This window comes from Tachypleus tridentatus, unplaced genomic scaffold (assembly GCF_004210375.1).
Source record: "Tachypleus tridentatus isolate NWPU-2018 unplaced genomic scaffold, ASM421037v1 Hic_cluster_2, whole genome shotgun sequence".
Classification (NCBI taxonomy): Eukaryota; Metazoa; Arthropoda; class Merostomata; order Xiphosura; family Limulidae; genus Tachypleus; species Tachypleus tridentatus.
In genome coordinates, this window is record NW_027467782.1 from 53,189,692 (window position 1) to 53,207,266 (window position 17,575).

The window sequence follows — 17,575 nt, forward strand, 5'->3', positions numbered from 1 at the left end:
ATGTATCGTTACTAAGATAAAATTTCTTATAATGTATAATAATAAAGCTACCAGTTCATGTAAAGTATCGATACTGAGACACCAGTTCATGTAATGTATCGTTACTAAGATAACAGTTCGTGTAATGTATCGTTACTAAGATACCAGTTCGTGTAATGTATCGTTACTAAGATACCAGTTCGTGTAATGTATCGTTACTGAGATACCAGTTCGTGTAATGTATCGTTACTAAGATACCAGTTCGTGTAATGTATCGTTACTAAGATACCAGTTCATGTAATGTATCGTTACTAAGATAACAGTTCATGTAATGTATCGTTACTAAGATACCAGTTCATGTAATGTATCGTTACTAAGATACAATTTCTTATAATGTATAATAATAAAGCTACCAATTCATGTAAAGTATCGATACTGAGACACCAGTTCATGTAATGTATCGTTACTAAGATAACAGTTCGTGTAATGTATCGTTACTAAGATACCAGCTCATGTAATGTATCGTTACTAAGATACCAGTTCGTGTAATGTATCGTTACTAAGATACCAGTTCATGTAATGTATCGTTACTAAGATAACAGTTCATGTAATGTATCGTTACTAAGATACCAGTTCATGTAATGTATCGTTACTAAGATACAATTTCTTATAATGTATAATAATAAAGCTACCAGTTCATGTAAAGTATCGATACTGAGACACCAGTTCATGTAATGTATCGTTACTAAGATAACAGTTCGTGTAATGTATCGTTACTAAGATACCAGCTCATGTAATGTATCGTTACTAAGATACCAGTTCGTGTAATGTATCGTTACTGAGATACCAGTTCGTGTAATGTATCGTTACTGAGATAACAGTTCGTGTAATGTATCGTTACTAAGATACCAGTTCGTGTAATGTATCGTTACTAAGATACCAGCTCATGTAACGTATCGTTACTGAGATACCAGTTCGTGTAATGTATCGTTACTAAGATAACAGTTCATGTAACGTATCGTTACTAAGATAACAGTTCATGTAATGTATCGTTACTAAGATAACAGTTCATGTAACGTATCGTTACTAAGATAACAGTTCATGTAATGTATCGTTACTAAGATACCAATTCATGTAATGTATCGTTACTAAGATAACAGTTCATGTAATGTATCGTTACTAAGATAACAGTTCATGTAATGTATCGTTACTAAGATAACAGTTCGTGTAATGTATCGTTACTATGATACCAGTTCATGTAATGTATCGTTACTAAGATACCAGCTCATGTAACGTATCGTTACTGAGATACCAGTTCGTGTAATGTATCGTTACTAAGATAACAGTTCATGTAACGTATCGTTACTAAGATAACAGTTCATGTAATGTATCGTTACTAAGATAACAGTTCATGTAACGTATCGTTACTAAGATAACAGTTCATGTAATGTATCGTTACTAAGATACCAGTTCATGTAATGTATCGTTACTAAGATAACAGTTCATGTAATGTATCGTTACTAAGATAACAGTTCGTGTAATGTATCGTTACTAAGATAACAGTTCGTGTAATGTATCGTTACTAAGATAACAGTTCCTGTAACGTATCGTTACTAAGATAACAGTTCATGTAATGTATCGTTACTAAGATAACAGTTCATGTAATATATCGTTACTATGATACCAGCTAGTCTACTTATAATAATAAACAAATGGCTAATCCTCACACTGATCTTTTCTCCACTGAGCAATAGCTCGCGGCTTTAGAGGGAGCGGAAAAGATCCCAGGTGGCGCTAGTACCCAGACAGACATTCTTAGCGGAGGAATACTTTTAAAAAAAATAGTAAATATAATTACGCCTCAGTTTTAATGGATATCACATGTTGTTGTTTTTTCTATTATAGGGCCAATTATGAAACAACTATCATATCACGTATTAACATAGAATTAATTTTATCAGACTTACATATAATTTATTAATATAAGGCTCACTTTAACACAACTTACATATAACGTATTAATATAGGGCGAATTTTAACATAACTTCCATATTACGCATTACTTTAGGGCCAATTTAAAAGTAGCTCCAATATTACATAGATACAATACATATAAAATACACAAATACAAATACTAAAACATGATTTGTATTCACACTATGATGTTTCCATCTTTTCTCTTAAGTAAATGTGGAAGTGTAGAAAAAATGTACGAATATTAAGTTTTACGTAAAACGGCTCTAAGACAGAAACTACAATAAAATTATTGAAAATAAACACGTGAGGTTATGGGAAGCTCACGTGTCTAGCACGTGACTGGAACACTAGATATTCAGACTAGTTTTTCAACAAACTAGTTCGTCATGACTTTACATTCGACTCGGGGATTTTCTAAAACCAGTTTTAATTTCCATACCGGATGTTCATTGTTAAAACGACATGTGTGCACTAGTTCCCCTCTGTCATTGTGTTTTGTTTTGTTCATTTTTAGTTAAAAACTGTTTTAACAAGTTACTTGATTTTCTTCCTTCAAACATTAAGCTCATGAAATATGTGCGTTTTAAGGTGGTTTTAACGACCTCGTAAAACTAGTTACTTCTTTATACACGTTTAATAAAGGCTTAAATAGCCAATTAAATTTGATTGTTATAACTATACAAGTTAGGTAAAAACTTAAATAGCCAATTAAATTTGACCGTTATAACTATACAAGTTTAGAGAAAACTTAAATAGCCAATTAAATTTGATTGTTATAACTATACAAGTTTGGAAAAACTTAAAAAGTCCATTATATTAACTTCTATATACCCAATGTTCCAATATATCAGAGTACAAAAACACCAGTTGCTGAACAAATAATAGATTCAGTGTATCCAGTATTTAGTACGTTAGAACAATACAGGCTGTAATACCCATTTTGAATATAATAAAACAGTAAAGTAAGTCCACTATGGTTATGTATATTGTTCTAGATTATTGTTAAAAAGTTAGCTTGTAGTTAAAGCGAAACTTCCGAAGTTCATTTTCTTGTGTTTGAACCACATTCCTAAACCAAAGAAGGATTTGTCTCGACTCAAAGTGTGTGTCCAAAGCAATTTTTTTTATCTCACAGTTTCGTAAATATTAAGTCATCTCACTTGTGTTTCCTGTTACCAAGAGCAACAATAAAACAGAAATATCTTGGGACGAAAGCAGTAAGTTCGGTCTTAAAATATTATATCATCTTAACAATATCACACAGTGTGAAACTTTATTTGACAATATCACACAGTGTGAAACTTTAACACAGATGATAGATACTCCAACTTACACAGTAGTAGAATCTATAATCGAAGAGATTTCTTTACCAAAATGGCCGACACGTTCTGTCCTTCATACTTACTACCGTGATTGGTCCATTCATTCAAAAGCGCCCTCTAGTGTCTGACTATGTTTTCATTTAACACGCCCCCAGAAAAAATGTTTCTTCTCAGCTGATTGGGGCATCAATGCTATGTTCCTCCAACCAAATTGTGAGTTACATTTATATATTACCGACTACTGTTACGCACCTGTTACCAGCCGCTGGATTAACCAAACGAAAAAATGGTTCTGTCTTACGAGCCAAGTAAAAATAAAGTCAAGTTTCTGTAAATATTTATTACTACACATTACGTTAATATGTTACTACACATTCTGTTGAAATGTTACTACACATTATGTTGATATGTTACTACACATTATGTTGATATGTTACTAGACATTCTGCTAACATGTTACTACATATTCTGTTGAGATGTTACTACACATTATGTTGATATGTTACTACACATTCTGTTGATATGTTACGATACATTCTGTTAATGTTACTACACATTATGTTGATATGTTACTACACATTCTGTTAATGTTACTACACATTCTGTTAATGTTCCTACACATTATGTTGACATGTTACTACACATTATGTTGATATGTTACTACACATTATGTTGACATGTTACTACACATTATGTTGACATGTTATTACACATTCTGTTGATATGTTACTACACATTATGCTGATATGTTACTACACATATCAGACACTAGAGGGCGCTTTTGAATGAATGGACCAATCACGGTAGTAAGTATGAAGGACAGAACGTGTCGGCCATTTTGGTAAAGAAATCTCTTCGATTATAGATGTTGATTATGTTGACATGTTACTACACATTATGTTGATATGTTACTACACATTATGTTGATATGTTACTACACATTATGTTGATATGTTACTACACATTATGTTGACATGTTACTACACATTATGTTGATATGTTACTACACATTATGTTGACATGTTACTACACATTATGTTGACATGTTGCTACACATTATGTTGACATGTTACTACACATTATGTTGATATGTTACTACACATTATGTTGATATGTTACTACACATTATGTTGATATGTTACTACACATTATGTTGACATGTTACTACACATTACGTTGATATGTTACTACACATTATGTGATATGTTACTACACATTATGTTGATATGTTACTACACATTATGTTGACATGTGACTACACATTATGTTGACATGTTACTACACATTATGTTGACATGTTACTACACATTCTGTTGATATGTTACTACACATTATGTTGATATGTTACTACACATTACGCTGACATGTTACTACACATTATGTTGATATGCTACTACACATTATGTTGATATGTTACTACACATTATGTTGACATGTTACTACACATTATGTTGACATGTTACTACACATTATGTTGATATGTTACTACACATTATGTTGACATGTTACTACACATTATGTTGACATGTTACTACACATTATGTTGATATGTTACTACACATTATGTTGACATGTTACTACACATTCTGTTGATATGTTACTACACATTATGTTGATATGTTACTACACATTATGTTGACATGTTACTACACATTATGTTGATATGTTACTACACATTATGTTGATATGTTGCTACACATTATGTTGACATGTTACTACACATTATGTTGATATGTTACTACACATTATGTTGATATGTTACTACACATTATGTTGACATGTTACTACACATTATGTTGACATGTTACTACACATTATGTTGATATGTTACTACACATTATGTTGATATGTTACTACACATTATGTTGACATGTTACTACACATTCTGTTGATATGTTACTACACATTATGTTGATATGTTACTACACATTATGTTGACATGTTACTACACATTATGTTGATATGTTACTACACATTATGTTGATATGTTACTACACATTATGTTGATATGTTACTACACATTATGTTGACATGTTACTACACATTATGTTGATATGTTACTACACATTATGTTGATATGTTACTACACATTATGTTGATATGTTACTACACATTATGTTGACATGTTATTACACATTATGTTGACATGTTACTACACATTATGTTGATATGTTACTACACATTATGTTGATATGTTACTACACATTATGTTGGTATGTTACTACACATTATGTTGATATGTTACTACACATTATGTTGACATGTTACTACACATTATGTTGATATGTTACTACACATTATGTTGACATGTTACTACACATTATGTTGATATGTTACTACACATTATGTTGATATGTTACTACACATTATGTTGACATGTTACTACACATTATGTTGGTATGTTACTACACATTATGTTGATATGTTACTACACATTATGTTGATATGTTACTACACATTATGTTGACATGTTACTACACATTATGTTGACATGTTACTACACATTATGTTGATATGTTACTACACATTATGTTGATATGTTATTACACATTATGTTGATATGTTACTACACATTATGTTGACATGTTACTACACATTATGTTGATATGTTACTACACATTATGTTGACATGTTACTCTGTCTTATTTTTCTTTCATTTCGTGACATCCTACAGAGGTCATGTTTATTTTACTTATTTCTGTATCAAATTAAAAATTTATTATGAAAATATCTCATTCATACCAAATACACTGTTATCAGTTACAAACTGTACAACTAATCATATCTATCATACCAAATACACTGTTATCAGTTACAAACTGTACAACTAATCATATCTATCATACCAAATACACTGTTATCAGTTACAAACTGTACAACTAATCATATCTATCATACCAAATACACTGTTATCAGTTACAAACTGTACAACTAATCATATCCATCATACCAAATACACTGTTATCAGTTACAAACTGTACAACTAATCATATCTATCATACCAAATACACTGTTATCAGTTACAAACTGTACAACTAATCATATCTATCATACCAAATACACTGTTATCAGTTACAAACTGTACAACTAATCATATCCATCATACCAAATACACTATTATCAGTTACAAACTGTACAACTAATCATATCCATCATACCAAATACACTGTTATCAGTTACAAACTGTACAACTAATCATATCCATCATACCAAATACACTGTTATCAGTTACAAACTGTACAACTAATCATATCTATCATACCAAATACACTGTTATCAGTTACAAACTGTACAACTAATCATATCCATCATACCAAATACACTGTTATCAGTTACAAACTGTACAACTAATCATATCCATCATACCAAATACACTGTTATCAGTTACAAACTGTACAACTAATCATATCCATCATACCAAATACACTGTTATCAGTTACAAACTGTACAACCAATCATATCTATCATACCAAATACACTGTTATCAGTTACAAACTGTGCAACTAATCATATCCATCATACCAAATACACTGTTATCAGTTACAAACTGTACAACTAATCATATCTATCATACCAAATACACTGTTATCAGTTACAAACTGTACAACTAATCATATCCATCTTACCAAATACACTGTTATCAGTTACAAACTGTACAACTAATCATATCTATCATACCAAATACACTGTTATCAGTTACAAACTGTACAACTAATCAACTCCTTCATACGAAAAAGATATTGTTGGCTGCCTTCTTACTGAAGAAATAGTTGAACGTCTATATAACAGAGATATTGTTGGCTGCCTTCTTACTAAATAAACAGTTGAACGTCTGTATAACAGAGATATTGTTGGCTGCCTTCTTACTAAAGAAGCAGTTGAAAGTCTATATAACAGAGATATTGTTGGCTGCCTTCTTACTAAAGAAGCAGTTGAAAGTCTATATAACAGAGATATTGTTGGCTGCCTTCTTACTAAAGAAGCAGTTGAAAGTCTATATAATAGAGATATTGTTTTTGTTTCTCGTTTTGTTATGAAAGTAATTACGCCACCTGCGCCCCCTTCTTAAAAAACTACACGGATTTCAAAGATGAAATTCTAAATTAACGTATTTCCCACAGTTATGAGTTCTAGAGCTGGAAAAGATTGTTGAGATCTAAATATTGTTTTAACTCACTTGATATACTTTCTTGTTTATTTGATATCATGAATAAATCAGTGGCTTTATTAACTGATTGTGTTCACTAATTTTACCAGGATCTTAATCTTTAAGTTTCACTAAAACGTGTGTTACGGTTATAATATGGTCTTTGTACGAGACTGCCATGTTTTCAGAAGACAAAGGTGACAAGACAGTGAGATAGATAGGCCTAATAACATCCATAAAGTCACCCTGCATTGGTGACACATCCAGCTCAGATAACGGTTTTTGGTATGACACGAAAGGCTTCCTTGACAATGATGCGAAGCAGACAAAAATAGATTTATAATATTATGTCTACATTTTTAATGAAGTAATGAAGAAAAATATACCGAAAATAACATCTGTAATCTTGTCTAATGTGATTTATACTAAACTGTTTGTAATCATATATTTTATAGTTCTGTTACCTCAAGAGTGATATCACGTGTAGGAACATATTTAACATTTATTTCCAAAACTAAACCATTATGAATATACACGACAACGTTTCTATGTTGATAATATAATTATATTACTTGTACTTAATTAGTAAAGCAAATTTCTAATAAGTCAGTTTAGTTGTCGTCAGTACCAGTGTAAAATGACACAGGTGCATGTCTGTAGACTTCTACCGCTAGAAACCGGGTTTCGATATCCGTGGTGAACAGAACACAGAGCCCCGCAGTGGCTCAGGGGAACGTCTGCAGACTTAGAACGCTAAAAACCGGGTTTCGATACCTGTGGTGGGCAGAGCAGAGATAATCCATTGTGTAGCTTTGTACTTAATTCAAAACAACAACAACAATAGAACACAGATGTGTTTAACTACAAACAAGCAACAACAAAGCTGAATTTTGGAAAAGGTTGAAACTGTTTAGTTTATAGCGAGTAAAATACTCCATTATCCAATAATGAAATTACGTTCTAACATTCAATTGTAAGTGAAAAGATCAAAGTTAAAATCGTCACCAGAGGGAGAGAGCTTAGACTGTTCACTTTAAATATTTACTGCTGTTTAACTAGAAGCTGCACAATAAGATGTTTGTCATGCGACCACTGTATGGATCATACCCTGAGTTTTAGAGTTTAACTGCAACTTTAGAAACATCCTATTGCTTTAACGTCATGAGACTAGACATAAAATGGACGACTAAATAAGTTATGTCCATTAGTTACCGTATACATTATTTATAAAGTGGAAGCCATCTTGTAATAAACGTTGCGTTTCAAGAACACAAACTTTAAGAGAAGATAATATCCTATAAATTATTACGTCATTTATCCTGGATAAAAATTCGAACAGATGAGGATATAAATATTCCTCATATTTCTCCATAATAATATTTAATATTCACAAGCAGAGAGTAGGAAAACTGAACTAACTGTACTCCATTCAGGAACCTGATATTAACCTAATTATACGACACTATTCATAGGAAATAATTTATCCAATAGATACAATAAAATACACAAACAGTCACTGAGGTGTGTACAACTATAAAAAATATAATTAAATACAATAGATCGATTATTCTTTACGAATATTAACAATTGTGTGCAATGGAACATGGCGGATGTGCATTGAAGCGCCATCTCGACGTAATATTAGGAAATTATATTTTACATAAATTTAAAATTCCGCTATAAAATAGCGTAACAATACATTAATTACTAAGACACGAAATAACAGCTGAAGATTTTGTTGTAAATATTTTTATCTCGAAAAAAGTAATATTTGCATAACTCTGAGACTAATTTAATTCTGAAAATTCGAGGACTTTGGGTGGCGGGACACGAACAAAAGAATCGCCCCACCATCGGTGCTACCCTCGGCTATAATTCAGCCATCTGCAGAACTTGTGCGAAACACCCGCAGAGAGCTTTAAACCAGCCAATGAGAACCAACGAATAAATAAAAACATTAGCTAGAACACCAATCTTCTTGCTCCATATTTGAAACCATTTTGACCAATAAAAAACAAAACAACAACAAAGAAGTGAACACGAACTAAACACTGTTGATATTTTATGGTGACAGTTGGTGTCTTTTCTTCATGTTTAGAACGTTCACAATGCTCAATTTCTCGTTCAGTTTTTAAAAACAACTGATAACTCTGGTTGAAAATGTACAAAAGTTTTTAAGTAGACATTTAGTTTCATGTAACATTATAAGCAAGTTTAACGTGGAAACTTACACAATAAGGTTAAAAATAAAAGCGACATTACTTTCTACATAATACAAATCAAACTTACATTATTAGGCTACTGGCTCTGGTGAACATTACTTTCTACATAATACAAATCAAACTTACATTATTAGGCTACTGGCTCTAGTGAAACATTACTTTCTACATAATACAAATCAAACTTACATTATTAGGCTACTGGCTCTAGTGAAACACTACTTTCTACATAATACAAATCAAACTTACATTATTAGGCTACTGGCTCTAGTGAAACACTACTTTCTACATAATACAAATCAAACTTACATTATTAGGCTACTGGCTCCAGTGAACATTACTTTCTATCTACATAATACAAATCAAACTTACATTATTAGGCTACTGGCTCTAGTGAAACATTACTTTCTACATAATACAAATCAAACTTACATTATTAGGCTACTGGCTCTAGTGAACATTACTTTCTACATAATACAAATCAAACTTACATTATTAGGCTACTGGCTCTAGTGAACATTACTTTCTACATAATACAAATCAAACTTACATTATTAGGCTACTGGCTCTAGTGAAACATTACTTTCTACATAATACAAATCAAACTTACATTATTAGGCTACTGGCTCTAGTGAAACATTACTTTCTACATAATACAAATCAAACTTACATTATTAGGCTACTGGCTCTAGTGAAACACTACTTTCTACATAATACAAATCAAACTTACATTATTAGGCTACTGGCTCTAGTGAACATTACTTTCTACATAATACAAATCAAACTTACATTATTAGGCTACTGGCTCTAGTGAAACATTACTTTCTACATAATACAAATCAAACTTACATTATTAGGCTACTGGCTCTAGTGAAACATTACTTTCTACATAATACAAATCAAACTTACATTATTAGGCTACTGGCTCTAGTGAAACATTACTTTCTACATAATACAAATCAAACTTACATTATTAGGCTACTGGCTCTAGTGAAACATTACTTTCTACATAATACAAATCAAACTTACACTATTAGGCTACTAGCTCTAGTGAAACATTACTTTCTACATAATACAAATCAAACTTACATTATTAGGCTACTGGCTCTAGTGAAACATTACTTTCTACATAATACAAATCAAACTTACATTATTAGGCTACTGGCTCTAGTGAAACATTACTTTCTACATAATACAAATCAAACTTACATTATTAGGCTACTGGCTCTAGTGAAACATTACTTTCTACATAATACAAATCAAACTTACATTATTAGGCTACTGGCTCTAGTGAACATTACTTTCTACATAATACAAATCAAACCTACATTATTAGGCTACTGGCTCTAGTGAAACACTACTTTCTACATAATACAAATCAAACTTACATTATTAGGCTACTGGCTCTAGTGAAACATTACTTTCTACATAATACAAATCAAACTTACATTATTAGGCTACTGGCTCTAGTGAAACATTACTTTCTACTTAATACAAATCAAGCTTACATTATTAGGCCACTGGCTCTAGTGAAACACTACTTTCTACATAATACAAATCAAACTTACATTATTAGGCTACTGACTCTAGTGAACATTACTTTCTACATAACACAAATCAAACTTACACTATTAGGCTACTAGCTCTAGTGAACATTACTTTCTACATAATACAAATCAAGCTTACATTATTAGGCTACTGGCTCTAGTGAAACACTACTTTCTACATAATACAAATCAAACTTACATTATTAGGCTACTGGCTCTAGTGAACATTACTTTCTACATAATACAAATCAAACTTACACTATTAGGCTACTAGCTCTAGTGAACATTACTTTCTACATAATACAAATCAAACTTACATTATTAGGCTACTGGCTCTAGTGAACATTACTTTCCACATAATACAAATCAAACTTACATTATTAGGCTACTGGCTCTAGTGAATATTACTTTTTACATAATACAAATCAAACTTACACTATTAGGCTACTGGCTCTAATGAAACATTACTTTCTACATAATACAAATCAAACTTACATTATTAGGCTACTGGCTCTAGTGAAACACTACTTTCTACATAATACAAATCAAACTTACATTATTAGGCTACTGGCTCTAGTGAAACATTACTTTCTACATAATACAAATCAAACTTACATTATTAGGCTACTGGCTCTAGTGAACATTACTTTCTACATAATACAAATCAAACTTACATTATTAGGCTACTGGCTCTAGTGAAACACTACTTTCTACATAATACAAATCAAACTTACATTATTAGGCTACTGGCTCTAGTGAAACATTACTTTCTACATAATACAAATCAAACTTACATTATTAGGCTACTGGCTCTAGTGAAACATTACTTTCTACATAATACAAATCAAACTTACATTATTAGGCTACTGGCTCTAGTGAATATTACTTTTTACATAATACAAATCAAACTTACACTATTAGGCTACTGGCTCTAATGAAACATTACTTTCTACATAATACAAATCAAACTTACATTATTAGGCTACTGGCTCTAGTGAAACACTACTTTCTACATAATACAAATCAAACTTACATTATTAGGCTACTGGCTCTAGTGAAACATTACTTTCTACATAATACAAATCAAACTTACATTATTAGGCTACTGGCTCTAGTGAAACACTACTTTCTACATAATACAAATCAAACTTACATTATTAGGCTACTGGCTCTAGTGAAACATTACTTTCTACATAATACAAATCAAACTTACATTATTAGGCTACTGGCTCTAGTGAACATTACTTTCTACTTAATACAAATCAAGCTTACATTATTAGGCCACTGGCTCTAGTGAAACACTACTTTCTACATAATACAAATCAAACTTACATTATTAGGCTACTGACTCTAGTGAACATTACTTTCTACATAACACAAATCAAACTTACACTATTAGGCTACTAGCTCTAGTGAACATTACTTTCTACATAATACAAATCAAGCTTACATTATTAGGCTACTGGCTCTAGTGAACATTACTTTCTACATAATACAAATCAAACCTACATTATTAGGCTACTGGCTCTAGTGAAACACTACTTTCTACATAATACAAATCAAACTTACATTATTAGGCTACTGGCTCTAGTGAAACATTACTTTCTACTTAATACAAATCAAACTTACATTATTAGGCTACTGGCTCTAGTGAAACATTACTTTCTACTTAATACAAATCAAGCTTACATTATTAGGCCACTGGCTCTAGTGAAACACTACTTTCTACATAATACAAATCAAACTTACATTATTAGGCTACTGACTCTAGTGAACATTACTTTCTACATAACACAAATCAAACTTACACTATTAGGCTACTAGCTCTAGTGAAACACTACTTTCTACATAATACAAATCAAACTTACATTATTAGGCTACTGGCTCTAGTGAAACATTACTTTCTACATAATACAAATCAAACTTACATTATTAGGCTACTGGCTCTAGTGAACATTACTTTCTACATAATACAAATCAAACTTACATTATTAGGCTACTGGCTCTAGTGAAACACTACTTTCTACATAATACAAATCAAACTTACATTATTAGGCTACTGGCTCTAGTGAAACATTACTTTCTACATAATACAAATCAAACTTACACTATTAGGCTACTGGCTCTAGTGAAACATTACTTTCTACATAATACAAATCAAACTTACATTATTAGGCTACTGGCTCTAGTGAACATTACTTTCTACATAATACAAATCAAACTTACATTATTAGGCTACTGGCTCTAGTGAAACACTACTTTCTACATAATACAAATCAAACTTACATTATTAGGCTACTGGCTCTAGTGAACATTACTTTCTACATAATACAAATCAAACTTACATTATTAGGCTACTGGCTCTAGTGAAACATTACTTTCTACATAATACAAATCAAACTTACATTATTAGGCTACTGGCTCTAATGAAACATAAGCTGAAATAAAACGTTTCTTTATTTTTATTAATTTTAGAAGAGTTTTTTTTTTTTTTACTGCTGCTGCCAAAAAGTTTAAACTCCCTCGGTTTACACTACAAGTTTGAAACTGGAAAATATGTTTTCTTATCGTTCGTTTAACAAGGTCCAGTTCACAGCAGTGGACCGACCGTCACCATAGAAAAACGGCTTTAAATAACTAATATCTGAGGTTCTTATGTTGATTTAAGATGGCACGCCTCTATTGGCTGAGAAGTCGCAGGTTTAACTGCTTGATATAAAAAAGAGATTTCCTCTGTAAATCCACTGGCGATATTAACTTTGACCTCTTTAAAATATTCCAATAGGATAAAAGAGTAAACGTTTCGTCCTGAATGTATTTTGATAAGTGTGAACGTACAACAACGAAAATAATTCAGTGGACTCAGTAAAATGTTATTCGTGGCGTTTCGGTTCATTTTCATCGCCTTTCTTTTAAATTTTACTAAGTAGGCTTTCGCGCCGAGACAGAGACTGTGTCTATCATCTTAACAAAGTCTGTGTCTATCATCTTAACAGAGTCTGTGTCTATCATCTTAACAGAGTCTGTGTCTATCATCTTAACAGAGCCTGTATCTATCATCTTAACAAAGTCTGTGTCTATCATCTTAACAGAGTCTGTGTCTATCATCTTAACAAAGTCTGTATCTATCATCTTAACAAAGTCTGTGTCTATCATCTTAACAGAGTCTGTATCTATCATCTTAACAGAGTCTGTATCTATCATCTTAACAAAGTCTGTATCTATCATCTTAACAAAGTCTGTGTCTATCATCTTAACAGAATCTGTGTCTATCATCTTAACAGAGTCTGTCTCTATCATCTTAACAGAGTCTGTATCTATCATTTTAACAGAGTCATGTATCATCTTAACAAAGTCTGTATCTATCACCTTAACAGAGTCTGTATCTATCATCTTAACAAAGTCTGTATCTATCATCTTAACAGAGTCTGTGTCTATCATCTTAACAGAGTCTGTGTCTATCATCTTAACAAAGTCTGTATCTATCATCTTAACAGAGTCTGTGTTTATCATCTTAACAGAGTCTGTATCTATCATCTTAACAGAGTCTGTAGCTATCATCTTAACAAAGTCTGTGTCTATCATCTCAACAGAGTCTGTATCTATCATCTTAACAAAGTCTGTATCTATCATCTTAACAAAGAATGTGTCTATCATCTTAACAGAGTCTGTGTCTATCATCTTAACAGAGTCTGTATCTATCATCTTAACAGAGTCTGTGTCTATCATCTTAACAAAGTCTGTATCTATCATCTTAACAAAGTCTGTGTCTATCATCTTAACAGAGTCTGTATCTATCATCTTAACAGAGTCTGTATCTATCATCTTAACAGAGTCTGTGTCTATCATCTTAACAAAGTCTGTGTCTATCATCTTAACAAAGTCTGTATCTATCATCTTAACAGAGTCTGTATCTATCATCTTAACAGAGTCTGTGTCTATCATCTTAACAGAGTCTGTGTCTATCATCTTAACAAAGTCTGTGTCTATCATCTTAACAGAGTCTGTATCTATCATCTTAACAAAGTCTGTGTCTATCATGTTAACAAAGTCTCTGTCTATCATCTTAACAGAGTCTGTGTCTATCATTTTAACAGAGTCATGTATCATCTTAACAAAGTCTGTATCTATCACCTTAACAGAGTCTGTATCTATCATCTTAACAAAGTCTGTATCTATCATCTTAACAGAGTCTGTGTCTATCATCTTAACAGAGTCTGTGTCTATCATCTTAACAAAGTCTGTATCTATCATCTTAACAGAGTCTGTGTTTATCATCTTAACAGAGTCTGTATCTATCATCTTAACAGAGTCTGTAGCTATCATCTTAACAAAGTCTGTGTCTATCATCTCAACAGAGTCTGTATCTATCATCTTAACAAAGTCTGTATCTATCATCTTAACAAAGAATGTGTCTATCATCTTAACAGAGTCTGTGTCTATCATCTTAACAGAATCTGTATCTATCATCTTAACAAAGTCTGTGTCTATCATCTTAACAGAATCTGTGTCTATCATCTTAACAGAGTCATGTATCATCTTAACAAAGTCTGTATCTATCACCTTAACAGAGTCTGTATCTATCATCTTAACAGAGTCTGTGTCTATCATCTTAACAGAGTCTGTATCTATCATCTTAACAAAGTCTGTGTCTATCATCTTAACAGAGTCTGTGTCTATCATCTTAACAAAGTCTGTGTCTATCATCTTAACAAAGTCTGTGTCTATCATCTTAACAGAGTCTGTGTCTATCATCTTAACAAAGTCTGTATCTATCATCTTAACAGAGTATGTCTCTATCATCTTAACAGAGTCTGTATCTATCATCTTAACAGAGTTTGTGTCTATCATCTTAACAGAGTCTGTGTCTATCATCTTAAAAAGAACAAATCCATATAAAAATGTTTTAATGGAAATATTCTTTGAAATCGAAACAGTTATGTTTGTACTTTGAAACAGTTATGTTTGTACTTAGAAACAGTTATGTTTGTGCTTCGAAACAGTTATGTTTGTGCTTCGAAACAGTTATGTTTGTACTTAGAAACAGTTATGTTTGTGCTTCGAAACAGTTATGTTTGTACTTATATGGAGATATATTAGAAGATTAAGCCGGAAGCTTTAATTAACTCATAACTGCTGTCTATAATATAATATATTTTTAAAGTGAATTTAACAGATATCTGTTTTATCTTTTTACACTGGGCTAATGTTTCTCTGTTTGTTTCTATGTATTTAAACAAAAACGTCTCCTAAAAAAGTCTATTTTCGTTACATTGGTCGAAATAGTCTCTCATCGCTAATTTACGTATTTGAAGTCTCCTACATAAGTCTATAAGTCTAGTTTCGTTACATTACTTGGGATCGTCTTTTATAGTTTCTGTTTCTACGTATTAAAACATAAAAGTCTATTTTCCTTACATTACTCAGATGATATTCGTTACAAACATCCTCAGATATTGAAGATCTGACTTTAGCAAGTCATAAACAGATTTATATTACATTCAATAAACATTCTCAGATATTGAATACATGACTTTAGCAAGTCATATACAGAGTTATATTACATTCAGTAAACATTCTCAGATATTGAATACCTGACTTTAGCAAGTCATATACAGATTTATATTACATTCAGTAAACATTCTCAGATATTGAAGACCTGACTTTAGCAAGTCATAAACAGATTTATACTACATTCAGTAAACATTCTCAGATATTGAAGATCTGACTTAAGCAAGTCATAAACAGATTTATATTACATTCAGTAAACATCCTCAGATATTGAAGACCTGACTTTAGTAAGTCATAAACAGATTTATACTACATTCAGTAAACATTCTCAGATATTGAAGACCTGACTTTAGTAAATCATGAACAGATTTATACTACATTCAGTAAACATCCTTACGTGTTAAAGATCTATGCTATATTCAAAAATAACTTTTACTAATTAAAAGAAATGAGAACTGTATACTTATAAAGAGTTTACAGGTAACAGAGACTGAAACACGATATTCAGAGGAGCTTCAGCTGAGTAAGAACCTACAGAAATTATATGATTGTTTCTGTTCCAAAAGTTTTCCACCAGAAATTGGGAAAAACTGTTCAAATGTGAAACCACTAACCATAGCTTGAAACTACTAAGCATAGCGTGAAACAATTAAATATAGCTTGAAACCACGGAACAAAGCGATGCAAAGACTGTGAAACCAGCAGAAACCTGTCATGAACACATGTTTAATGTTCTTTATACACCGGTAGACAGGTGTAAATCCATTATACACTGTTTTGTTCAATGTTTACATATAGACTGATGTAATCCATTATACATACACACTGTTGTGTTAATTACAAGCACATGTACTTATGTTATTCATCACGTAT

At 31.5% G+C, this 17,575-nt stretch overlaps 1 protein-coding gene across 2 annotated transcripts in view; it reads right to left on the reverse strand.

Moving 5' to 3' along the window:
* LOC143242704 (homeotic protein ultrabithorax-like) overlaps positions 1-17,575 on the reverse strand; it is a 178,823-nt gene that overhangs the window by 103,204 nt on the left and 58,044 nt on the right. The window lies entirely within an intron of this gene.